The 27,663-nt window shown below is 39.6% G+C and overlaps 1 long non-coding RNA gene across 3 annotated transcripts in view; it reads left to right on the top strand.

The window, feature by feature from the left end:
- LOC133659279 (uncharacterized) overlaps positions 1 to 27,663 on the top strand; it is a 533,887-nt gene that overhangs the window by 447,326 nt on the left and 58,898 nt on the right. The gene's annotated exons all lie outside the window — the stretch shown is intronic.

The following is a 27,663-nucleotide window of genomic DNA, read 5'->3' as shown; positions in this document are numbered from 1 at the left end:
ACAAGCTGGCTCATTGGATTCCACACTCTCCTTTTTTTATTGTGGATCACGGATTTGTATTTTAAACCACCTCGGATACTATATCCTCTTGAAAATGAGAGTCGAGAACGCGAAATGGACCGTCAGTGCCTTTTATCTCCACGACAATACATCGGCGAAATGCTTAAGCTACGAGCTAACGTGATAGCATCGTGCTTTAACTGCATATAGAAACAAAAAAATAAAGCCCTGACTGGAAGGATAGATAGAAAATCAACAATACTATTAAACCATGGACATGTAAATACACGGTTAATGCTTTCCAGGCTGGCGAAGGTTAACAATGCTGTGCTAACGACGCCATTGAAGCTAACTTAGCAACTTAGCAACGGGACCTCACAGAGCTATGCTAAAAACATTAGCTCTCCACCTACGCCAGCCAGCCCTCATCTACTCATCAACACCCGTGCTCACCTGCGTTCCAGCGATCGGCAGAAGGACGAAGGACTTCACCCGATGCGTTTGGCGGCCCGGAGACGTAGGAAGTCAAGGTGAGGTCGGCGGCTAGCGCGGCTAGCGCTCCAACAAAGTCCTCCTGGTTGTGTTGCTGTAGTCCGCTGCTAATACACCGATCCCACCTACAACTGTCTTCTTTGCAGCCTTCATTGTTCATTAAACAAATTGCAAAAGATGTCCAGAATACTGTGGAATTATGAAATGAAAACAGAGCTTTTTGTAGAGGATTCTACGGGTACCATAACTTCCGTTACTCTGACTTCATCACGCGCATATGTCATCATACCGCGACGTTTCAGCCGGATATTTCCCGGGAAGTTTTAAAAGTCACTTTATAAGTTAACCCGGCCGTATTGGCATGTGTTGCAATGTTAAGATTTCATCATTGATATATAAACTATCAGACTGCGTGGTCGGTAGTAGTGGCTTTCAGTAGGCCTTTAAGGGTCCCATTAATGCCTTTTTAGCCTTCATTTCAGTACTGTTATTGCACTAGAGAATAATACAATCTGTTGATCAACTTGACATGCATTTGCATCACTGAACTCTGCTAAGCAATGTGGTCTACATACAACACACAACGATATGTTTCAAAGGGCCAATTTATTTCGGGCCAGAACAAATTGACAAAACTATTTTAAATAGCTGCAACATAACATACATAAGTAACAAACCGCATAATAACAACATGTCACAACATAGTTGTAAACCTGGCTTCACCCAAGGAAGGCACACATGACATGATTATACGTCATGTCACTATATACAGCACACATACGGCTATACACACGCCTAACCAGGCCTTTTTTTTCTCTCAAGGAATTGTGAAATAAAATCATGTCTTCAGGAGATCAACACTGTACTTAAAGCCAAGAACATTCAACGCATTTCCCCAGTTTTAGTTTAGAGTAAAGGAAAGATTGGCCTGGCCCACTAAGATCCCTCTTTATGTTTGTGAACTTTATAGTCTATACATTTAGAGTGATGTGATAATCAAACACTGTAGAAGTCTAGAATGAAAGAGTATATAAGATAATTGACAGAGTGTGTACCTTCAGTGATGAATGATGACAGAGGCAGAGGCAGAGTTTTGAGTGTTTTCTTTAGCTTGCTTTCCATGTTTATGTACTCACTGTCCACTGTGTTCAGCTGCCTGAAAGCGGGTGACTCCACTGTAGAAATAGCCTGCATGTCTCCTAGCACATACGCTGCAATGTCTCTATCAATGTTGTCCTGGCTAGCAGTCCCTCCGTTAAAATCCAGCCGCTGTGTGTCTCTCTTTACTAGCTTCGTCGAAGCATGTTGCTTTTGTAGCTGTTTCAGCAGATTTGAATTGCTGTTTTGGGCAGTAGATAGGATCTTTGATCCAAGACACAACTTACATTTAACTAAAATGTTCTTTTCTTTGTGCTCGACAAAAGAAAAGTAGTGAGAATATCTCCATGTTAAGAAACTCTGCTTCGACTACGCCATGATGTCTTGTTAGTAAACACAGACACGTCCCCCCGCCCCACACACACACACACCCACACAGAGTGCGCGGCGCGCCTCTTCCTTGTGACACAGGAACATTCAGAAGGACGACACCGCAGCAATAAAACACACTCAGATCTTCTCAGTTTCTAGCCGATACTATATAAAAAATAACGTAAAATAACGCAGTAACGCATCATGTAGTAACGGTTACTGAGTTACTGAATATAAAAAATAACGCGTTAGACTACTAGTTACCGCCGAAAATAACGGCGTTACAGTAACACGTTTCTTTGTAACGCGTTAGTCCCAACACTGTTCCTGTTACTCATTGAATAAAGTGGGTACTCGATTCACTCGTCACAGAGTGTCAAAAAGCCCAAGAACTATTCATTAAAGCTGTGCAATATTTAATATCTGCAACAGTGACTTTATTTTTCGGACTATAGAGCACACTTACAATCCTTTCATTTTCTCAAAAATCATCAGTGCTGATGTGCTTTCTGGTTGTGGTACTTGGTGTAAGTGATAAGTGCGAGCAGGAAAAGGCAGTCACACAATAGAGATTTGTTTGGACTGCAGGTTGACGCCTGTTCAATAAATGACTCTAGCAAATACCGGTAAGCAGGCAAGAGCATAACGCTTTTCAGCAAAATGTCTTTCTCTCCTGCGTCCGCTCAGCAGCACCTCCAGCTCCAACTACGTGTCTCATTCCGGCTGCTGCTAATAAAGGCGACAGGTGATTATATAACAAGGCCAACCTGGGCCATCTACGCACCTGTCGCTGTCTTCGAGGCCGGTCCTGGCACACCCCGTTCCGCGGCAGGCTCGCAGGCCATGGGCCCCTCCACACAGATGCTTTAAAAAACATGCCTCGCCAAATGTGTCAAAGTATTACCACCTTTGCTTAAACGTTGGTAAACATTTAAATAAAAAGCATTCAGTCCTGCACAAGGACTTATAAAAAATGACAGGTAATAATTTAGTTGTTACACCTGTCCGGCTTTTCGGTGCTTTTCGTTTGGGGGTAACACCCTTCACTTTACCCGTCAACGGGTCTGCTAGGCTCCGCTTTCGTGTCAGAATGACGAGGCAGCCGATTCGTTACAATCTGGTTGCTTTATTTTTCGTTTTGCAGGACACAACCGGACCCGTTCATCACTCTACTGCGCAGTGCAAGCGCTTCCTCTCTTTCCCTTTACTCGCCCATTCGCTCACTGAGCCAATTCATTGCCATTCTCACAAACACACATACGCTACTCTCATAGCATAGTTAACCAGGTACCCGGCTGGTATCGGATTGATACCCAAATTTGTGGTATCATCCAAAACTAATGTAAAGTATATAGGTTTATAAAAGATGGATAAAGTTCAAGATGTGGGGGCAGCACGGTGCAACAGGGGTTCATGCATGTGCCTCACAATAAGTATTTCTGTGTGGAGTTTGCATGTTCTCCCAGAGACTGCGTGGGTTCCCTCCGGGTACTCCGGCTTCCTCCCACCTCCAAAGACATGCACCTGGGGATAGGTTGATTGGCAACACTAAATTGGCCCTACTGTGTGAATGTTGTCTGTCTATCTGTGTTGGCCCTGCGATGAGGTGGCGACTCGTCCCGGGTGTACCCCACCTTCCGCCCGGATGCAGCTGAGATAGGCTCCAGCACCCACCGCGAGAAGGAAGTGGTAGAAAATGACTGGATGGATGTTTATCAGGATTCTTCTTCCCTGTACTTTGTAAAGATGTTGAGTTTGAACAGTTTCTTTAAGTGGATCATTTTAGTACAATGTTTGATTTCTTTGATGAATCCATTCCATAATTTAGCCATTAGTGAAGAAAAATCCATTAATTAGCCGCACTTTGGTAAAAGCTTGGGGAAAAAGTTGCAGATAATATCCCTGAAAATGCGATTTTTATCTTTTTTTTCATAGAATAGCATAGCGCAGTACCCTTTCAAAGTTAATCAATCAAAGTTTATTTATATAGCCCTAAATCATGAGTGTCTCAAAGGGCTGCACAAGCCACAACGACGTCCTCGGCTCAGATCCCACATCAAGGCAAGGAAAAACTCAACCCAACGGGATGACAATGACAAACCTTGGAATGGACCACAGATGTGGGGACCCCCCTCTCTGGGCGACCGGTGCAATGTACGTGGAGTGGATCTAACATAGTGTGAGAATCCAGTCCATAGTGGATCTAACATAATAGTGTGAGAGTCCAGTCCATAGTGGATCTAACATAATAGTGAGAGTCCAGTCCATAGTGGATCTAGCATAATATTGTGAAAGTCCAGTCCATACTGGATCTAACATAACAGTGAGAGTCCAGTCCATAGTAGATCTAACATAATAGCGAGAGTCCAGTCCATAGTGGATCTAGCATAATATTGTGAAAGTCCAGTCCATACTGGATCTAACATAATAGTGAGAGTCCAGTCCATAGTAGATCTAACATAATAGTGAGAGTCCAGTCCATAGTGGATTTAACATAATAGTGAGAGTCCAGTCCATAGTGGATTTAACATAATAGTGAGAGTTCAGTCCATAGTGGATCTAACATAATATTGTGAAAGTCCAGTCCATAGTGGATCTAACATAATAGTGAGAGTACAGTCCATAGTGGATCTAACATAATAGTGAGAGTCCAGTCCATAGTGGATCTAACATAATAGTGAGAGTCCAGTCCATAGTGGATCTAATATAATAGTGAGAGTCCAGTCCATAGTGGATCTAACATAATAGTGTGAGAGTCCAGTCCATGGTGGATCTAACATAATAGTGTGAGAGTCCAGTCCATAGTGGATCTAACATAATAGTGTGAGAGTCCAGTCCATGGTGGATCTAACATAATAGTGTGAGTCCAGTCCATAGTGGATCTAACATAATAGTGTGAGAGTCCAGTCCATAGTGGATCTAACATAATAGTGTGAGAGTCCAGTCCATAGTGGATCTAACATAATTGTGTGAGAGTCCAGTCCATAGTGGATCTAACATAATTGTGTGAGAGTCCAGTCCATAGTGGATCTAACATAATAGTGTGAGAGTCCAGTCCATAGTGGATCTAACATAATAGTGTGAGTCCAGTCCATAGTGGATCTAACATAATAGTGTGAGAGTCCAGTCCATAGTAGATCTAACATAATAGTGTGAGAGTCCAGTCCATAGTGGATCTAACATAATAGTGTGAGAGTCCAGTCCATAGTGGATCTAACATAATAGTGTGAGAGTCCAGTCCATAGTGGATCTAACATAATAGTGTGAGTCCAGTCCATAGTGGATCTAACATAATAGTGTGAGAGTCCAGTCCATAGTAGATCTAACATGATAGTGTGAGAGTCCAGTCCATAGTGGATCTAACATAATAGTGTCAGAGTCCAGTCCATAGTGGGCCCAGCAGGAAATCATCTTGAGTGGAAACAAGTCAGCAGCGCAGAGACGTCCCCAACTGATGCACAGATGAGTGGACCACCCCGGGTGCCGACTTTGAACATCTAGCGGGTCATCTGTGGTGACCTAATAATCTTTCCACGCAGGAGAGGGGGGCAGAGCAGAAAAGAGAAACGGCAGATCAACTGGTCTAAAAGGGGGGTATATTTAAAGGCTAGCGAATTGTTGCGTCTGACCAGTCTTCCTCTCAGGGAATACAAGTCACTGGTCAATCCCAATTCTTTCAGATGACATACATGCAGAGTAAGAAGGACCATCAAGACAGAATAGGAATAGTATCAAGTTTTACTAAAGCTTTAGGAGACCAGTCCTACAGTCCGTTAATAACGGCATCTGAAAGCCAAACGGAAAGAGACAACTTATTGAATACGAAAACAGCCCCCACCCTGCCCAGAAAGGAATACAGCCTCATTGTTCTAATACAGATAAGATAAGAAGGGAGTACTCCAACTCCCACATTCCAACCCCTTCAAGGTAAAACACAGAGTTTACTTGCGGACATAAGATACAAGCAAAAAGAGTACACATGGGGAAATATTAGCTGCTTTAAACATGACTATGAATAAAGAAATAACTCTTAAAAAATATATGCATTCTCCACAGTATACAAATGAGTTTTAAGATGGGACTTAAATGCTTCGGGAGGGCATTCCAGAGTACTGGAGTATATAATATAATAGTATAATAATTTCACTTAGTCAACATATCACACATCTTGTATACCTATGATACTACTTTGTGTCAGTGCTTTTCACATAAGCTAACAACCCAGTAAAATGAACAAAAACCATGGCTTTAAAAAGTACCATAATAGGCACCATATACTTAAGTAAAACAAACAAAGCGTCCAACCTCAATGATGGACGCTTTTTATAAACATTACATCATCACACCCAAGACAATTGGGCACACACACACACACACACACACCCTCCCCCACCCCACGCCTTCACCACCGCTTGTTTCCCCTCGGGGTGATGGTCAGCTGGCAGCGCTTCATAGCAGCAGTCGCCCTCCAGGCCCCCAACTCCCCGCCCCTCTGTTGCGAGTTTGTCGTGATTAAATGTAACGTGTTTATGTGTGCATTGCATGGAGGTTTTTTCCCACTCCAGACTAGGCCCCCAGTCTAGATTGTATTTTTTTACTCCTCTTTTCCCCAGCGTTTTACCTTTTTCTCATCTTTTACCAACTTTACCCATCAGCGTTCCTGTTCTGTAACCCTGTACACCAGACCTGGGCATTCTGCGGCCCGCGGGCCACATCCGGCCCCTTGTGTGTCCCTGTCCGGCCCGCGTGAGGCCAATCATAAATTACAACATAAATTTAAAAAAGTATCTATGTCGAGTGTGCAATACAACGGTGCTGCTTTTGTTTTGAAAAGCGTTATTTGTATTACTTCCCGTGTGGACGTATGCGCGTGCGTGATTGTGAGTGAATGTGAACAGCTGCAATCACAAATTACAAAATAAAGTTGAAAAAACATCTATGTCGTGCACGCAATACAACTGTGCTGCTTTTATTTTGAAAAGTGTTATTTATGGGCGTATGTCCGTGTGTAACCTGTGAGTGAAGGTGCACAGCGATAAGTGATGCACGGTTTACACCCGAGACGCTAAAAAGACAAAAGTTGATGACGAATGCCGTGTTTTCAACAAGACATGGACTGCCAAGCAACGTTCCCTCTAAGGTGCGCGCCTGCGCAATGGCGCACTGCTCAAGCGTCCTCTGCGCACAGCAAATATATGCCGCGCACCAAATCAAATCCCATCTGAATTCTAAACAAAATAAACACATTTATTCTGTGTAATTTTGCAATGCAACTCTGAGTGACAGTGACAACAAGCGGCCCTAACAGTGTTCGTCAACACCGTTCAATTGAACACCGTTCAATTATTGTAACGTCTATCGAGATGCTTCGAGGCCAGGAATTATATTGATCACTTTATTGAGCAAAACTGTTTATATTCGGCCATAACCACACCAAAAACATGAGTAAAACACTACTATCTCGAAAAACTAGTCATTTTCTGCCGTACAAACCAGGCCAAAACCAACTTGTCATCTGTCACCAACACGCATACCACTAAACCACTGGTGCGTTTATGGCCACACAAAAAGTCGGACAACTCAAACACCACACAAAGTTACACTATGACTCCTCAGTCATACGTGTGCTTATTTTACTGTCATTTAATATTAATGTTAATTTATTGATATTAATCATGGAATGCTGTTACTAGAGAAAGTTACAGGAATGCACACTTCATCCTATGCTTACATTTCATTGTGCAACATGAGGATGTTTAAGGGGAACTAAATGTGATCTCTGAAAGGGGTACAAATTATTTCCAAAGCAGTGCTTTCGGTATGAAGTTAAGTTAGGTTAAATGAAAGTATTATTATTATTATTAATTATTATTATTATTTATCTTACGGTATAAACCAAAAATAATATTGAGCAAAATTTAATTGAAATATTGTTGATGGTGCCCTCCAGCAGTGCTCGGGTTGCTCATGCGGCCCCCGGTAAAAAATTAATTGCCCACCCCTGCTGTACACTGTTTGTTTGTCTCATTTTGAACGGGTTTGTGCTGAAAACATAATTTCGTTGTACTTGTGCAATGACAATAAAGTCCCATTCTATCCTATCCTATCCTAAGTGCCTTTTAACATGCCTTCTTGCTAATGGCCAGCAGGGCGGCAGTAGACACTTAATTAGCCTGTACTCCGTTGCCAAATTGTGACCGGTTTCCGACAACAAATTACACACCGAGCATTGAAACTCATTTGTACACATGGCAGGAGTGGAGAAATGAAAGCACAAATGACCAAATTGGCAAAGTAAACAGAGCCGGGCGATGACAACACACTGATAATGAAACCCTCCTGTTGGGCTCTGAAGCAGCGGCACAAAGGCCCTCATGACACTGTTCAGCTGGAGAGCCAACTAATAGACAACAGCTGAATTGATGCTTTCCAGGTCCAGAACTCAACTTTCATTGTTATTATAGATGCTAACCGTCCGCGACCCTGAAAGGGACAAGCGATAGAAAATGGATGAATGGATGAATACTTCAGGGGCAAAAAATCCAGAATTTAAATCAGACCCAAATGTAGCTTTTGCTTATGTTTAGTCATTTTGCACCATTGAGTTCATTTCGCTCATCATCATACACCAAATCATGTCAAACGTTATTCATATAGCACTTTTAATACAAAGGCAGGCGGCAAACACAAAGTGCTTCACACAAAAGAAAGAAAGAAGAGAAGAAAACACATACAGTACATACATAAGCACACTCAGCACTATATAATGTATACTGTATACACTGTGTACACTGTATAATGCATATGTTCCTTCTTGACTGTATTTAAATGTCAATAATATGTATAATATATTTATATTATTCACATGTGAATAATGCTGTATAATAGACTGTATTTATATTATTCACATGTGAATAATGCTGTATAATAGACTGTATTTATATTATTCACATGTGAATAATGCTGTATAATAGACTGTATTTATATTATTCACATGTGAATAATGCTGTATAATAGACTATATTATTCACATGTGAATAATGCTGTATAATAGACTGTATTTATATTATTCACTTGTGAATAATGCTGTATAATAGACTGTATTTATATTATTCACATGTGAATAATGCTGTATAATAGACTGTATTTATATTATTCACATGTGAATAATGCTGTATAATAGACTGTATTTATATTATTCACATGTGAATAATGCTGTAAAATAGACTGTATTTATATTATTCACATGTGAATAATGCTGTATAATAGACTGTATTTATATTATTCACATGTGAATAATGCTGTATAATAGACTCTATTTATATTATTCACATGTTAATAATGCTGTATAATAGACTGTATTTATATTATTCACTTGTGAATAATGCTGTATAATAGACTGTATTTATATTATTCACATGTGAATAATGCTGTATAATAGACTGTATTTATATTATTCACATGTGAATAATGCTGTATAATAGACTGTATTTATATTATTCACATGTGAATAATGCTGTATAATAGACTCTATTTATATTATTCACATGTGAATAATTCTGTATAATAGACTGTATTTATATTATTCACATGTGAATAATGCTGTATAATAGACTGTATTTATATTATTCACATGTGAATAATGCTGTATAGTATTTATTGTCTATTGTGAGCGAACTGTAGTGCTGAATTTCCCCCAGGGATCAATAAAGTACTTTCTATTCTATTGTATTCTATTCTATTCTATTGACAATAACAAAACAAAACATGGCTTGGCACTTAGGATTGAGGAAAGACGCTCCATATGAGGCGTCCAACCTGGAGAATAACTCACATTAACGCCATCCAAAAAATAGTATGAAACATATGATAAAATGTAAAACTAAAATGTAAATAATACAAAATCCAAAACCAGTGAAGTTGGCACGTTGTGTAATTCGTAAATAAAAACAGAATACAATGATTTGCAAGTCCTTTTCAACCTATATTCAATTGAATAGACTGCAAAGAATTGTTAAGTTATTTACATTAAGGTATTTGTTGTTCGAACTGAGAAACTTTATTTTTTTTGCGCCACGCATTTTCAATGGGAGACAGGTCTGGACTACAGGCAGGCCAGTCTAGTACCCGCACTCTTTTACTATGAAGCCACGCTGTTGGAACACGTGGCTTGGCATTGTCTTGTTGAAATAAGCAGGGGCGTCCATGATAACGTTGCTTGGATGGCAACATATGTTGCTCCAAAACCTGTATGTACCTTTCAGCATTAATGGCGCCTTCACGGATGTGTAAGTTACCCATGTCTTGGGCACTAATACACCCCCATACCATTACACATGCTGGCTTTTCAACTTTGCGCCTATAACAATCCAGATGGTTCTTTTCCTCTTTGTTCCGGAAGACACAATATCCACAGTTTCCAAAAACAATTTGAAATGTGGACTGGTCAGACCACAGAACACTTTTCCACTTTGCATCAGTCCATCTTAGATGAGCTCGGGCCCAGCGAAGCTGTCAGCGCTTCTGGGTGTTGTTGATAAATGGCTTTCGCTTTGAATAGTAGAGTTTGAACTTGCACTTATAGATGTAGCGAAGAACTGTAGTTACTGACAGTGGTTTTCTGAAGTGTTCCTGAGCCCATGTGGTGATATCCTTTACACACTGATGTCGCTTTTTGATGCAGTACCACCTGAGGGATCGAAGGTCCGTAATATCATCGCTTACGTGCAGTGATTTCTCCAGATTCTCCGAACCTTTTGATGATATTACGAAGCGTAGATGGTGAAATCCCTAAATTTCTTGCAATAGCTGGTTGAGAAATGTTGTTCTTAAACTGTTCAACAATTTGCTCACGCATTTGTTGACAAAGTGGCGACCCTCGCCCCATCCTTGTTTGTGAATGACTGAGCAGTTCATAGAAGCTGCTTTTATACCCAATCATGGCACCCACCTGTTCCCAATAAGCCTGTCCACCTGCGGGATGTTCCAAATAAGTGTTTGATGAGCATTCCTCAACTTTATCAGTCTTTTTTGCTACTTGTGCCAGCTTTTTTGAAACATGTAGCAGGCATCAAATTCCAAATGAGCTAAGTTTTCCAGTTTGAACATTAAATATCTTGTCTTTGCAGTCTATTCAATTGAATATAAGTTGAAAAGGATTTGCAAATCATTGTATTCTGTTTTTATTTACCATTTACACACTGTGCCAACTTCACCGGTTTTGGGTTTTGTACATGAATACATAAATATAAACATAAAACCATATTGAGAGAACAATAGTAGTAATAATAGCAAGAAATGTAATTGAAAAAAACACAATAAAAATGTATTATTAAAAACAGTTAAACATGAAGCCTGAATAAAAGGTGTGTTAAGCCTTGTTTTTTTAATTCAACAGTTTATGCCGTCCTGTTCCACAATTGTTTTTGTTCTGGTATTTAATAAATATAAAAGTTTGGTGTCAGGGGACCTCTGGATCTGCAAGGGTTGAGGTTACATAGAGAAAAAAGCGTGAGGCCGCTAAGACGTTCAAAAACTAGTAATAGAACTTTGAAATCGACCCTGAAGCGGAAGGGGAGCCAATGCAGCGACTTTAAAACTGGTGTAATGTGCTCCTGGTGTATTGTTTAAAATGTTATATATCAGTATCAGCATTGGTATGACCAATACTGCTCCTATAACTACTTAAACAACTCTAGTAGCATTGTCCAAAATGAATGTGAAGTATCCAAACAACTGAAGAATAAGTGCTTATTACATTTAAACAGAAATGTAGATAGAACCATGTTACAATCAAAAGTAACCAGATATTAACAAGTAGATTAAAAATGTTTTTGAAGAAATAATACAATCAAAAATGACGTAATATTTTACCGTATATGTCAACAGCCAAATTTAGGGGCCTTTGTAAATTCTTTTGAAGTAGCTTCATTATAATTTTTATGATTATCAAATAATATATCACGATATATACTTCATGTGACATTACCCATCCCTGTTTGTAAATATATTTGTGTTATAAATGTGTTTTCTGTATGATTTTGAACATTTTCTTCAGTAAAAATTGCAGAATTTCCACATTTCTTGATGAAATACAGGGCAGAAACCTGAGTTGAGGCTGCAGGATCCACTGTGACTGTGCAGACCTTCATAAACAACACACTGTCTGCAGCAACGTTTGCCACACAACATGACTTACGACAGCCTGTATTATGTTTTTAATGTAAGTGTGGCATCGTTATTCTTGATAATCAAACAGTAAACTGCAGCCAACTGTAATACGGTGGTTTCTTTACTTTTTATGCATTGCATCTGACTGCCAAGATGGAGGATAACACATCGAAGCGCAAATAATTCCACACAAAGCTGATACGACTTTTACAACAACAATCAAAATATTGTTATTTTAATACTATCTCAATATTGTCCGTCAAAACTGAGCGTTATTATATGTAGCTGTATAACTTTAATACAGCTTTTAAAGTGGGCTTCTGTGTCATCCCATTAACAGCTGGGCTAATATACAAAACCCAAAAACCGGTGAAGTTGTCATGTTGTGTAAATCTTAAATAAAAACAGAATACAATGATTAGCAAATCCTTTCAACTTATATTCAATTGAATAGACTGCTAAAACAAGATACTTAACGTTCGAACTGGAAACTGCAAATATTAGCTCATTTGGAATTTGATGCCTGCAACATGTTTCAGAAAAGCTGGCACAAGTGGCAAAAAAGACTGAGAAAGTTGAGGAATGCTCACTCATTTGGAACATCCCACAGGTGAACAGGCTAATTGGGAACAGGTGGGTGCCATGATTGGGTATAAAAAGCAGCTTGCATGAAATGCTCTGTCATTCACAAACAAGGACGGGGCGAGGGTCACCACTTTGTCAACAAATGCTTGAGCAAATTGTCGAACAATTTAGGAACAACATTTCTCAACCAGCTATTGCAAGGAATTTAAAGATGTCATATTACTGTCCGTAATATCATCAAAAGGTTCGGAGAATCTGGAGAAATCACTGCACGTAAGCGATGATATGACGGACCTTCGATCCCTCAGGCGGTACTGCATCAACAAGCGACATCAGTGTGTAAAGGATATCACCACATGGGCTCAGTAACACTTCAGAAAACCACTGTCAGTAAGTACAGTTGGTCGCTACATCTGTAAGTGCAAGTTAACACTCTACTATGTGAAGCGAAAGCCATTTATCAACAACACCCAGAAACGCCGCCGGATTCGCTGTGCCCGAGCTCATCTAAGAGGGTCTGATGCAAAGTGGAAAAGAGTTCTGTGGTCTGATGAGTCCACATTTCAAGTTGTTTTTGGAAACTGTTGACGTTGTGTCCTCCGGAACAAAGAGGAAAAGAACCATCCAGATTGTTCTAGGCGCAAAGTGTAAAAGCCAGCATCTGTGATGGTATGGGGGTGTATTAGTGCCCAAGACATGGGTAACTTACACATCTGTGAAGGCACCATTAATGCTGAAAGGTACATACAGGTTTTGGAGCGACATATGTTGCCATCCAAGCAACGTTATCATGGACGCCCCTGCTTATTTCAGCAAGACAATGCCAAGCCACGTGTTACATCAACGTGGCTTCATAGTAAAAGAGTGCGGGTACTAGACTGGCCTGCCTGTAGTCCAGACCTGTCTCCCATTGAAAATGTGTGGCGCATTATGAAGCCTAAAATAGCACAAGGGAGACCCCCGGACTGTTGAACAACTTAAGCTGTACATCAAGCAAGAATGGGAAAGAATTCCACCTGAGAACCTTCAAAAATGTGTCCCCTCAGTTCCCAAACCTTTACTGAGTGTTGTTAAAAGGAAAGGCCATGTAACACAGTGGTAAAAATGCCCCTGTGACAACTTGTTTGCAATGTGTTGCTGCCATTAAATTCTAATTTAATGATTATTTGCACACAAAAAAACAAGTTTCTCAGTGTGAACATGAAATATCTTGTCTTTGCAGTCTATTCAATTGAATATAAGTTGAAAAGGATTTGCAAATCATTCTATTCTCTTTTTATTTACAAATTACACAACGTGCCAACTTCACTGGTGTTGTTTTTTTTTTACTACATTTCAGGTTATTCATTGTCTTCTTTAAATTGTTATTGAAATTTTTACCCAACTGTGCCTACATTTACGCCCTTAATCGTTCGATGTTTTCCAGGCCGTTCGGGTTCAGCGCAGCTAAATTAATGACAGTGATGAATTAACCGCTCCATCCCTTGTCCAGCCACTTATAAACAAGACTTTTCATTATAACGTGATCATTGTTTCTTTGACGTATTAGCCATGCACAGTTGCTTACGTGTTATTCAGATGCTTAGAGAACAGGGTCGAGCTCGCACTTCACTCTGATTAAGCTGTGCCTCTTTCCCGGCATCTTCTCCTCCTGGCAAGCAAAATTGAAGCGAGCTGACCTTTCATCAGCTACAAATAGCAAACTAGAGTGTTTAAGCCTCGAGTGGTACGCCCGTTAACTTCAATTAATGAGGTGAAGAGCGTGAGTGCAGGTGACGTATTCATCGTCACTGCAAGGCGCTCGTTGACATTTTTTTTTTTTTTTGGACATGCATGTGTGTCACGCAGGACATGATGGCGGTTTCAATGTTTAAGGTGGCGTGCTCCCCACTTTTGACCCCCATGTGTGCACATGAACATTATAAAGTGGAACATCCAAGCTGTTCGAACGTCAAACCTATTTGAAATTGTATTAAAAAAAAAAAAAAATGTTTTAAAAGTGTCTTACATGCTGTGTATAATAACATCCACCCAATCATAATAACACTAAATAATAACACATAATAATGCATAACAATCACACATAATATAATAATAATAATAATACATTAAATTAAATTCAAATAATTATGCATAATTAACACAAATTTGTATGTGACTACTGAGGACTATTTAAAAAAAAAAACATTAAGGAAATAAAATTTAAAAAAAGTTCGAATGAAATATGACATGATCCTCAGAATACAGCACTACAGCTGTCCTCTTATAGGAAGTTCCACCACTTAAAGCAGGGGTGTCCAAACTTTTTCCACTGAGGGCCGCACACTGAAGTATCAAAGTAAGCGGGGGCCATTTTGACATTGTTTATTTTAAAAACCAATACAATATACACTACCGTTCAAAAGTTTGGGGTCACCCAAACAATTTTGTGGAATAACCCTCATTTCTAAGAACAAGAACAGACTGTCGAGTTTCGGATGAAAGTTCTCATTTTCTGGCCGTTTTGAGCGTTTAATTGACCCCACAAATGTGATGCTCCAGAAACTCAATCTGCTCAAAGGAAGGTCAGTTTTGTAGCTTCTGTAACGAGCTAAACTGTTTTCAGATGTGTGAACATGATTGCACGAGGGTTTTCTAATCATCAATTAGCCTTCTGAGCCAATGAGCAAACACATTGTACCATTAGAACACTGGAGTGATAGTTGCTGGAAATGGGCCTCTATACACCTATGTAGATATTGCACCAAAAACCAGACATTTGCAGCTAGAATAGTCATTTACCACATTAGCAACGTATAGAGTGTATTTCTTTAAAGTTAAGACTAGTTTAAAGTTATCTTCATTGAGAAGTACAGTGCTTTTCCTTCAAAAATAAGGACATTTCAATGTGACCCCAAACTTTTGAACGGTAGTGTATATATGTATATATATATATGAGTGTGTGTGTTTATATATATATATATATATATATATATATATATATATATATATATATATATATATATATATATATATATATATATATATATATATATATATATATATATATATATATATATATATATATATATATATATATATATATTACAGTAAAGGCCAAAAGTTTGGACACAACTTCTCATTCATGTGTGTCATAATGTGTTTTCTTTATTTTCATGACTATTTACTTATTTACTTATTTATTTATTGTAGATTGTCACATCAAAACTATGAATGAACACACGTGGAGTTATGTACTTAACGAAAAAAGGTGAAATACCTGAAAACATGTTTTATGTTCGAGTTTCTTCAAAACAGCCACCCTTTGCTCTGATTACTGCTTTGCACACTCTTGGCATTCTCTCGATGAGCTTCAACACTAAAAAATAAGTAAGAGATAATTACAGATCTAATCACTAATATCGTTTGTATCAGGCCTGATCAATTATTTTGAAATAGTGTTGCTTGTTTTGTTTACAAACTCAGGGAGTAAGTGTCTGCATACAGGAAGGCTTTGAGGGCAAAACCCTTGCAAAAAACAGCACTTTTTGGGACAAGTCAAGAAGGGCATATCATTTATCTTCTTATGTGCACCGTGCGACATGTCAGGAGCTCCGGGGCCTTTGCTTTCATTTGCTGCAGCTTAAAATTGTCCCTTTTTTTTCCAAGTACTATTAAACATTTTGGATTGGATCTTCACTCTGTATCAGCAGAACCATTCTTCTATCCAAAATTAAATTACTGTCACAACCTTACTTCAATTTTTTTGTTATTGATTTAAGGGCCTTAAGAGCAGTAATTGTGAGCAGAAAACATGACTCACAGCCTCCAGCGGCAAGAATTCTTTTTTTTTTTTTTTTTTTCTTCTTTTTTTTTTAATAAGTAAGGGGCTAAATGGTTTGAAGGCAAGTAGCTGTGACACGCACCCGTTTCCCAGGCTTCCAAGCATGATGACCTGGTCATCAGCACAGTGTCAGCCGTGCTAACTGAGATCAACACGGATTCAAACAGAGCCATCATGCACAAAAAGACCCAGAAGGTCAACACGGCGTGGAATAATCCAAATCCCTAAATTAAACTTTTGCCACGGAAGCCTCAGTGAGTAAAGAACATTTACCACGACACCGTTTGCATATTCCATCAAGTGGCATTTTGTCAAGTGTGATTTCTGGCCGGCAAAGCAGGGTAAATTTGTCTAAGGCGACGTTAACATTTCATAGAGTCCCAGTATCCCACAAGAGGTGACTTGTTCCACTCCGCACGACTTCATATCCATTATAAATGGCAAGCAGAGCCTTGCCGGCACTGCACGTATGTTTACAACTGTCAAATGCACCGGGCGGAGGCACTGAGAAGCCTGCAAAATAAACAAAATAAGCCGTTTTACAGTAGCTAAGAGGATTCGCTGGAACAGTATTTACCAAAGTCCATCAGTAATACATAAAGTGATAAGTACACTAGTGTGCATGGAATATTAAAGGCCTCCTGAAAGCCACTACTACCGACCACGCAGTCTGATAGTTTATATATCAATGATGAAATCTTAACATTGCAACACATGCCAATACGGCCGGGTTAGATTAGTAAAGTGCAATTTTAAATTTCCCGCTAAACTTCCGGTTGAAAACGTCTATGTATGATGACGTATGCGCGTGACGTCAATGGTTGAAACGGAAGTATTCGAACCCCATTGAATCCAATACAAAAAAGCTCTGTTTTCATCTCAAAATTCCACAGTATTCTGGACATCTGTGTTGGTGAATCTTTTGTTATTTGTTTAATGAACAATGAAGACTGCAAAGAAGAAAGTTGTAGGTGGGATCGGTGTATTAGCGGCGGACTACAGCAACACAACCAGGAGGACTTTGAGTTGGATAGCAGACGCGCTAGCCGGCGACCTCACCTTGACTTCCTCCGTCTCCGGGCCGCCGACCGCATCTATGATCGTCGCTCCGTCGATCGCTGGAACGCAGGTGAGCACGGGTGTTGATGAGCAGATGAGGGCTGGCTGGCGTAGGCGGATAGCTAATGTTTTTAGCATAGCTCTGTGAGGTCCCGTAGCTAAGTTAGCTTCAACGGCGTTGTTAGCAACAGCCTCGTTAAGCTTCGCCAGGCTGGAGAGCATTAACCGTGTAGTTACATGTCCATGGTTTAATAGTATTGTTGATTTTCTGTCTATCCTTCCAGTCAGGGGTTTATTTCTTTTGTTTCTATCTGCATTCAAGCCATACTTGCCAACCCTCCCGTTTTTAGCGGGAGACTCCCAGTATTCAGCGCCTCTCCCGGCAGAGATTTTCTCCCGACAAACTCCCGGTATTCAGCCGGAGCTGGAGGCCACGCCCACTCCAGCTCAATGCGGACCTGAGTGGCGACAGCCGTTCTCACGTCCGCTTTCCCACAAATAAACAGCCTGCCTGCCCAATGACGTCATAACATTGTCGGCTTTTAGAGAGTAGAGTGCACAACAAGGAGAGAGAGTTCTTGGTTTCTTATGTGGGTTTATTGTTAGGCAGTTTCATTAACGTCCTCCCAGCGTCGACACACAACAACAGCAGTCACGTTTGGTCTACCGTAAAGCAGTTTGTCTGCAGTAAACAGCAATATTGTGACACTCTTAAACAGGACAATACTGCCATCTATTGGATAGCCTGCAGAACACTGAAATTCAAGTATTTTATTTATATGTATAATAAAATAAAAAAAATAAAAAATAACAATATATATATATATATATATATATATATATATTATATATATATATATATGAAATACTTCATTTGGTGAATTCTAGCTGTAAATATACTCTCTTCTTAGCCACGCCCCAACCACGCCCCCCGCTCCAAACACGCCCGCCCCTTCCCCCACCTCCCGATATCGGAGGTCTCAAGGTTGGCAAGTATGATTTAAGCCCGATGCTATCACGTTAGCTCCGTAGCTAAAGAGCTTCGCCGATGTATTGTCGTGGAGATAAAAGTCACTGTGAATGTCCATTTCGCGTTCTCGACTCTCATTTTCAAGAAGATATAGTATTTACAGGTTTAAAATACAAATCCACAATAGAAAAAGGACAAAGTGTGGAATCCAATCAACCCTTGTACCTAAGTTACGGTCAGAGCGAAAAAAGATACGTCCTGCACTGCACTCTAGACCTTCACTCTCACGTTCCTCATCCACAAATCTTTCATCCTGGCTCAAATTAATGGGGTAATCGTCGCTTTCTCGGTCCGAATCGCTCTCGCTGCTGGTGTAAACAATGGGGAAATGTGAGGAGCCTTTCAACCTGCGACGTCACGCTACTTCCGGTACAGGCAAGGCTTTTTTTTTATCAGCGACCAAAAGTTGCGAACTTTATCGTCGATGTTCTCTACTAAATCCTTTCAGCAAAAATATGGCAATATCGCGAAATGATCAAGTATGACACATAGAATGGATCTGCTATCCCCGTTTAGATAAAAAAATGTCATTTCAGTAGGCCTTTAATATGCATATGATGTAGGCAGTATGTCTAAAAGGTGACGCTGACCATTGTTTGTTAGCACATTGATTTCTATATGTGCATATTAACAGTGTTGGGACTAACGCGTTACTAAGTAATTTAACGCGTTATTTTTTGTATTCAGTAACTCAGTTACCGTTACTACATGATGCGTTACTGCGTTATTTTACGTTATTTTTGATGTAGTATCGGCTAAAAACACCAGATCTGAGTGTGTTTTATTGGAGCGCTGCAGTGTCGTCCTTCTGAATGAGCCGGAGGTGTGGGTGTGGGTGTGGGTGTGGGGAGGGGAGGGGAGTGTCTGTGTTTACTAACAACGGAGCGCAGTCGAGTGTCTTAACGTGGAGGTATTCTCACTTCTTTTCTTTTGTCGAGCACAAAGAAAAGAACATTTTAGTTAAATGTAAGTTGTGTCTTGGATCAAACATCCCGTCTACTGCCCGAAACCCTTGGGTGAAGCCAGGTTTACAGCTATGTTGTTGTTATGCTGTTTGTTACTTATGTATGTTATGTTGCAGCTATTTAAAATAGTTTTGTCAATTTGTTCTGGCCTGAAACAAATTGGCCCTTTGAAACATATCTTTGTCTATGTGTGTTGTATGTAGACCACATTGCTTAGCAGAGTTTGTGTGTTGTATGTAGACCACATTGCTTAGCAGAGTTCAGTGATGCAAATGCATGCCAAGTTGGTCAAGTGGATTGTATTATTCTCCAGTGCAATAACAGTACTGAAATGAAGGCTAAAAGGGCATTAAAGGCCTACTGAATTGAGATTTTCGTATTTCAACGGGGATAGCAGATCCATTCTATGTGTCATACTTGATCATTTCGCGATATTGCCATATTTTTGCTGAAAGGATTTAGTAGAGAACATCGACGATAAAGTTCGCAACGTTTGGTCGCTGATAAAAAAAACCTTGCCTGTACCGGAAGTAGCGTGACGTCACAGGTTGTGGAGCTCCTCACATCTGCACATTGTTTACAATCATGGCCACCAGCAGCGAGAGCGATTCGGACCGAGAAAGAGACGATTACCCCATTAATTTGAGCGAGGGTGAAAGATTTGTGGATGAGGAAAGTGAGAGTGAAGGATTAGAGGGCAGTGGAACCGATTCAGATAGGGAAGATGCTGTGAGAGGCGGTTGGACCTGATATTCAGCTGGGAATGACTAAAAGAGTAAATAAACACAAGACATATATATACTCTATTAGCCACAACACAACCAGGCTTATATTTAATATGCCACAAATTAATCCCGCATAACAAACACCTCCCCCCTCCCGTCCATATAACCCACCAATACAACTCAAACACCCGCACAACACACTCAATCCCACAGCCCAAAGTACCGTTCACCTCCGCAAAGTTCATACAGCACATATATTTCCCCAAAGTTACGTACGTGACATGCACATAGCGGCACGCACGTACGGGCAAGCGATCAAATGTTTGGAAGTCGCAGCTGCGTACTCACGGTAGCACGTATCCAACTCAAAGTCCTCCTGGTAAGAGTCTCTGTTGTCCCAGTTCTCCACAAGCATGCGTATCCAACTCAAAGTCCTCCTGGTAAGAGTCTCTGTTGTCCCAGTTCTCCACAGGCCAATGGTAAAGCTTGACTGTCATATTTCGGGAATGTAAACTATGAAACACCGGCTACGTGTTTGTGTTGCTGCAGCCGGCCGCTAATACACCGCTTCCCACCTACAGCTTTCTTCTTTGCTGTCTTCATTGTTCATTAAACAAATTGCAAAAGATTCACCAACACAGATGTCCAGAATACTGTGGAATTTTGCGATGAAAACAGACGACTTAATAGCTGGCCACGATGGTGTCCCAAATTGTCCGCTACAATCCGTGACGTCACGCGCAAACGTCATCATACCGAGACGTTTTCAGCAGGATATTTTGCAGGAAATTTAAAATTGCACTTTATAAGTTAACCCGGCCGTATTGGCATGTGTTGCAATGTTAAGATTTCATCATTGATATATAAACTATCAGACTGCGTGGTCGGTAGTAGTGGCTTTCAGTAGGCCTGTAATGGGAGCTTTAAAAAAAAAAGAGGGAAAAAAAAAGTAACTAAATAGTTACTTTTCACAGTAACGCATTACTTTTTGGTGTAAGTAACTGAGTTACTTTTGAAATAAAGTGACTAGTAACTGTAACTAGTTACTGGCTTTCAGTAACTAACCCAACACTGCATATTAAACATTCAGCTTTATTAACTATAGCGCTTTCATGTGCAATAAACCCAATCCAATCCACTTTAGCACATTTAAACAACAAAAATAGAGATATTATCAGCCGATAAATGCTTTAAAATGTAATATCGGAAATTATCGGTATCTGTTTCAAAAAGTGAAACTAATGACTTTTTAAAGCGCCGCTGTACGGAGCGGTACATGCCCGGTAAAACACGGACTGAAGCTGTGTGCCTTCATTGTTTTTGTAGCTGTTGTTTTGAGGCGTGTTTAAAAAAAATAAAAAAATAATGCACTTTGTGAAAGTCAAAGTATAGTATATCCCATAGTTGTAGTGGGTATCAGGATTATCTCAGGGAGAGCATGTCCCAAATTCCAAGCTGCTGTTTTGAGGCATGTTAAGAAAAGATAATGCACTTTGTGACTTCAATAATAAATATGGCAGTGCCATGTTGGCATTTTTTTCCATAACTGGAGTTGAAATTGTTCTCTTATTTTGGAACACCTTGTTTTTGATTGATTGATTGAAACTTGTATTAGTAGATTGCACAGTGCAGTACATATTCCGTACAATTGACCACTAAATGGTAACACCCCAATAAGTTTTTCAACTTGTGCACGTTAATCAATTCATGGTAAAGTTACATTGTTTAATGCATCCAGCGGGGCATCACAGCAAAATTAGGCATAATAATGTGTTAATTCCACGACTGTATATATCAGTATCGGTTGATATCGGAATCGGTAATTAAGAGTTGGACAATATCGGAATATCGGATATCGGCAAAAAAGCCATTATCGGACATCTCTAAACAAAAATGTTTCCAAAGTGCTGCACAAAAATATTAAAAAACAAGACTCAAATACTATCCTTAGCTCCACCAATGACAGAATGAAAACAAAATAAATAAATATAAGACAGTTATAAAAATAAATACGATTGAAAACGATTTTTTAAAGGGTAAAACCAATTAAAACATTAAATAGAAATGGAAATTTAAAAACACAGAAGATCACACAACTCACGTAGTGTTAAAAGCCAGAGAATAAAAGTGGGTCTTAAGACAATAAATGATTATATACCGTATTTTTCAAGACTATAAGGCGCACTTAAAATCTTTTAATTTTCTCGAAACTCGACAATGCGCCTAATGCGCTTATTCTGGTTGTGGTACATGGTGTAATGATAAGTGCGACCAGTAAAAGGCAGTCACACATTAGAGATTTTTTGGGACCGCAGGTTGAAGCCTGTAGTGTAATGTTGTTACTTATATCGGTCAGTAAACTCGCCATGAAAGCGCTAAAACATACCGGTGTAGTGAGTTTACATTATTCACCCGAGGAACTTTAGTTATTAGAGAGTTCCCAGTCGGACGGTTTTTCACGGGACACATTTCCGGCGTTGTTGTTGAACTAGTGAGCCACGGATGAGGAGATGCTGCTCCGTAATTTATTCAGGAAAAGTCTGTTGATTTAAGTAATGTTGTGTGTTTAAGGTAAGACATTATCTGGCATTTTGTTTCGTAATATTATGCAAAAACATTTATTATCTTCTGGTACATGCTGATCTGTATTTGGGATCTGCATAAATCCTGAAAAATTGTGTGTTTCCGCCTTTGTAGTCCGTGTCGACGCCATAGTCGATAAGCTTCTTCTTTTTCTCTATCTTCTTGTTATGGGACATTCATCCGCCACTGTTGTCATTTCTAATATAAAGTAGTTTAAAGTTGTTACTTATATCTGTCAGTAAACTCGCCATGAAAGCGCTAAAACATACCGGTGTAGTGAGTTGACATTATTCACCCAAGGAACTTTAGTCTGAATGTCATTAAAACAGTTAGCTCCATCTTTTGACACTTCTTCCCGTCCTTGCACGCTACACCGCTACAACAAAGATGACGGGGAGAAGACGCTGTCGAAGGTGAGCCACGTAAATAAGACCGCCCGCAAAACGGCACATCCAGAATTGACTGTCAGAAAGCAACTTGAAGATGATGTGTAAAACATCATCTATGCAACATTTTGACCAAAGAACCACCATCACATGTTATGTAGACCAGTGGTCCCCAACCTTTTTTGCACCACGGACCGGTTTAATGTAGGCATTATTTTCAGGGACCGGCTTTCCACTTGTGCCAGATAAATACAGCAAAAATAACTCACTATAACGCTGAATTAGTGGGAGCCTTGGGCTTGTTTCTTTGCAATGAGATCCCCAGCAGGTTACCATCAACCTGCTGGGGACTGCAGATGGAAATCAGCCTTTGGCTACTATCTGTCACATTTATATTTTTATATGTTCATTATTGGGCATTGTATAATGTCACAAAGTTATAACAAACATAACAAATGGCAACTTCCTATGACAAGTTTTATTGTACATCTATAAACAAGCTTATTGGTGTGTCTAGCGGGACAGGCGAAAGTTAAGTTGGAGAAAATGCAGTCGTTTATAAATTATTTAATATTTCTCTGCGGCCCGGTAGCAAATGCGTCATAGTTTGAATTTAGGGGACATAGATTGGGGGAGTCTATAAAAAACGGAGTCTTTTAGGTGGCTACTTCGATTTGCTTTACTTATATCTGTCAGTAAACTCGCCATGAAAGCACTAAAACATAAAACATAGTGAGTTTATATTATTCACCCAAGGAACTTTAGTTATTAGAGAGTTCCGGTCAGACGGTTTTTCATGGGACACATTGTTGTTGCACTAGTGAGCCAAACAATGTAATTCTTTGGACATTTTTCTTGAAGTAGTTTGAATTTAGGGGACTTAGATTGGGGTGAGTCTATAAAAATGGACTCTTTTAGGTGGCTACTTTGATTTGCTTTACTTAAATATGTCAGTAAACTCGCTATGAAAGCGCTAAAACATACCTGTGTAGTGAGTTTACATTATTCACCCAAGGAACTTTAGTTATTAGAGAGTTCCGGTCGGACTGTTTTTCACAGGACACATTTCCGGCGTTGTTGTTGCACTAGTGAGCCAAACAATGTAAATCTTTGGACATTTTTCTTGAAGTAGTTTGAATTTAGGGGACATAGATTGGGGTGAGTCTATAAAAATTGACTCTTTTAGGTGGCTACTTTGATTTGCTTTACTTAAATATGTCAGTAAACTCGCTATGAAAGCGCTAAAACATACCTGTGTAGTGAGTTTACATTATTCACCCAAAGAACTTTAGTTATTAGAGAGTTCTGGTCAGACGGTTTTTCACGGGAGAGATTTCCGGCGTTGTTGTTGCACTAGTGAGTCAACAATGTAAATCTTCGGAAATTTTTCTTGAAGTAGTTTGAATTTAGGGGACATAGATTGGGGTGAGTCTATAAAAACACACTCTTTTGTGGTTAATTCGATTTTTTTTACTTTATATCCATCAGTAAACTCGTCATGAAAGCACTAAAACATACCGGTATAGTGAGTTTACATTATTCACCCAAGGAACTTTAGTTATTAGAGAGTTCCGGTCAGACTGTTTTTCACAGGACACATTTCCGGCGTTATTGTTGCACTAGTGAGCCAAACAATGTATATCTTTGGACATTTTTCTTGAATTTAGGGGACATAGATTGGGGTGAGTCTATAAAAATTGACTCTTTTAGGTGGCTACTTTGATTTGCTTTACTTAAATATGTCAGTAAACTCGCTATGAAAGCGCTAAAACATACCTGTGTAGTGAGTTTACATTATTCACCCAAAGAACTTTAGTTATTAGAGAGTTCCGGTCTGACGGTTTTTCACGGGACACATTGTTGTTGCATTAGTGAGCCAAACAATGTAAATCTTTGGACATATTTCTTGAAGTAGTTTGAATTTAGATCGGGGTGAGTCTATAAAAACGGACTCTTTTGTGGCTACTTTGATTTGCTTTACTTATATCTGTCAGTAAACTCACTATGAAAGCGCTAAAACATACCGGTGTAGTGAGTTTACATTATTCACCCAAGGAACTTTAGTTATTAGAGAGTTCCGGTCAGACGGTTTTTCACGGGACACATTTCCGGCGCTGTTGTTGCATTAGTGAGCCAAACAATGTAAATCTTTGGACATTTTTCTTGAAATTAGGGGACATAGATTGGGGTGAGTCTATAAAAACAGACTCTTTTGTGGCTACTTTGATTTGCTTTACTTATATCTGTCAGTAAACTCGCCATGAAAGCGCTAAAACATACCGGTGTAGTGAGTTTACATTATTCACCCAAGGAACTTTACGTAGTTATTAGAGAGTTCCGGTCGGACTGTTTTTCACGGGACACATTTCTGGCATTGTTTTTGCACGAGTGAGCCAAACGATGTAAATCTTTGGACATTTTTCTTGAAGTAATTTGAATTTAGGGGACATAGATTGGGGTGAGTCTAGAAAAACAAGACTCTTTTAGGTGGCTACTTTGATTTTCTTTACTTATATCTGTCAGTAAACTCGCTATGAAAGCGCTAAAATATACCGGTGTAGTGAGTTTACATTATTCACCCAAGGAACTTTAGTCATTACAGAATTCCGGTCAGACGGATTTTCAAGAGACACATTTGCGGCGTTGTTGTTGCACTAGTGAACCAAACATTGTAAATATGTGGACATTTTTCTTCAAGTAATTTGAATTTAGGGGACATCAATTGGGGTGAGTCCATAAAAACAGACTTTTTTTGTGGCTACTTTAATTTGCTTTACTTATATCTGTCAGTAAACCCGTCATGAAAGCGCTAAAACATACCGGTGTAGTGAGTTTACATTATTCACCCAAGGAACTTTAGTTATTAGACAGTTCCGGTCAGACGGTTTTTCACGGAACACATTTCCGCCGTTGTTGTTGCATTAGTAAGCCAAACAATGTAAATCTTTGGACATTTTTCTTGATGTAGTTTGAATTTAGGGGACATAGATTGGGGTGAGTCTATAAAAACAAACTCTTTCGTGGCTACATTGATTTGCTTTACTTATATCTGTCAGTAAACTCGCTATGAAAGCGCTAAAACATACCTGTGTAGTGAGTTTACATTATTCACCCAAGGAACTTTAGTTATTAGAGAGTTCCGGTCAGCCGTTTTTCCACTAGTGACCAAAACAATGTAAATCTTTGGACATTTTTCTTGAAAGAGTTTGAAGTTAGGGGACATAGATTGGGATGAGTCTATAAAAACTGACTCTTTTAGGTGGCTACTTTGATTTGCTTTACTTATATCTGTCAGTAAACTCGCTATGAAAGCGCTAAAACATACCGGTGTAGTGAGTATACATTATTCACCCAAGGAACTTTAGTTATTAGACAGTTCCGATCAGACGGTTTTTCACGGGACACATTGTTGTTGCATTAGTGAGCCAAACGTTGTAAATCTTTGGACATTTTTGACTAAGTAGTTAGAATTTAGGGGACATAGATTGTGATGAGTCTATAAAAACGGACTCTTTTGTGGTTACTTTGATTTGCTTTACTTATATCTGTCAGTAAAGTCGCCATGAAAGTGCTAAAACAGAATGCAATAAACAGCAGATTGCTGCCTCCAAGACCACCAAAAGCAATTAATTAAGATGCTTTACTAATCGCCAAAACCGAGGTGCAACTGTCTTACCATGATAATCGCACGCCAAGTCTGTGTGAGGATAATTCGATGCGTCCAATTGATAACTTTTTGGATAATTTAATGCTTTTTTATCTTCCCCATTTAGTGTAATTGTCACAAGCGCCTGCATTAAAAACGGCGAGACAGAATTGTTATTAGGGAGTAAGACAACTAATCCTGTATTCGCTATCTGATCGAACTAAAAGAAAAGCCAATAAGGCAAATTAAATACATTGATTCAAAACCACAGGAAAAAAATAGGAAGCGGCTGTGAAAATCAGATAAACTCCTCCTCTGGCACCTCAGCGATGCTCTTATCTCGCCTGCTGTCTTCATCCAGACAGGCCTGTTTTTTTTTGTTTTAAAGCCGGCAATCGTCGCCAGAAAAGGAAAAGTGCATATTACCAAGTATTTGCAGAACAGGACTAGACAGGTGCGGAGCGCTTTTTACCTGCATTGTTTTTTTGCGGCAGGCCGAGTCATACCGACCTCGACATGGCGACAGCTCTTGGCGGCGCGCCAGCACGAGGCTGACGTTATTTGCCCATTGCAAAGAAAGAAAAACGCCCGACTGGCTGGTGTGATTCATACTTGGTCCCAGCTCTTGTTTGCACACAAGTTGTCACATTCATTTAGCAAATTATGCTCGTGCTTGGGGCTCGGTAAAATGTTTCTTGTTGGGTTTTTTTTGCCCTTGCTCTCATTATT

This window comes from Entelurus aequoreus, linkage group LG10, assembly GCF_033978785.1.
Source record: "Entelurus aequoreus isolate RoL-2023_Sb linkage group LG10, RoL_Eaeq_v1.1, whole genome shotgun sequence".
Lineage (NCBI taxonomy): Eukaryota > Metazoa > Chordata > Actinopteri > Syngnathiformes > Syngnathidae > Entelurus > Entelurus aequoreus.
Note: the sequence above shows the minus strand (reverse complement) of the source record. Positions and strands in the feature narration are given on the sequence as shown.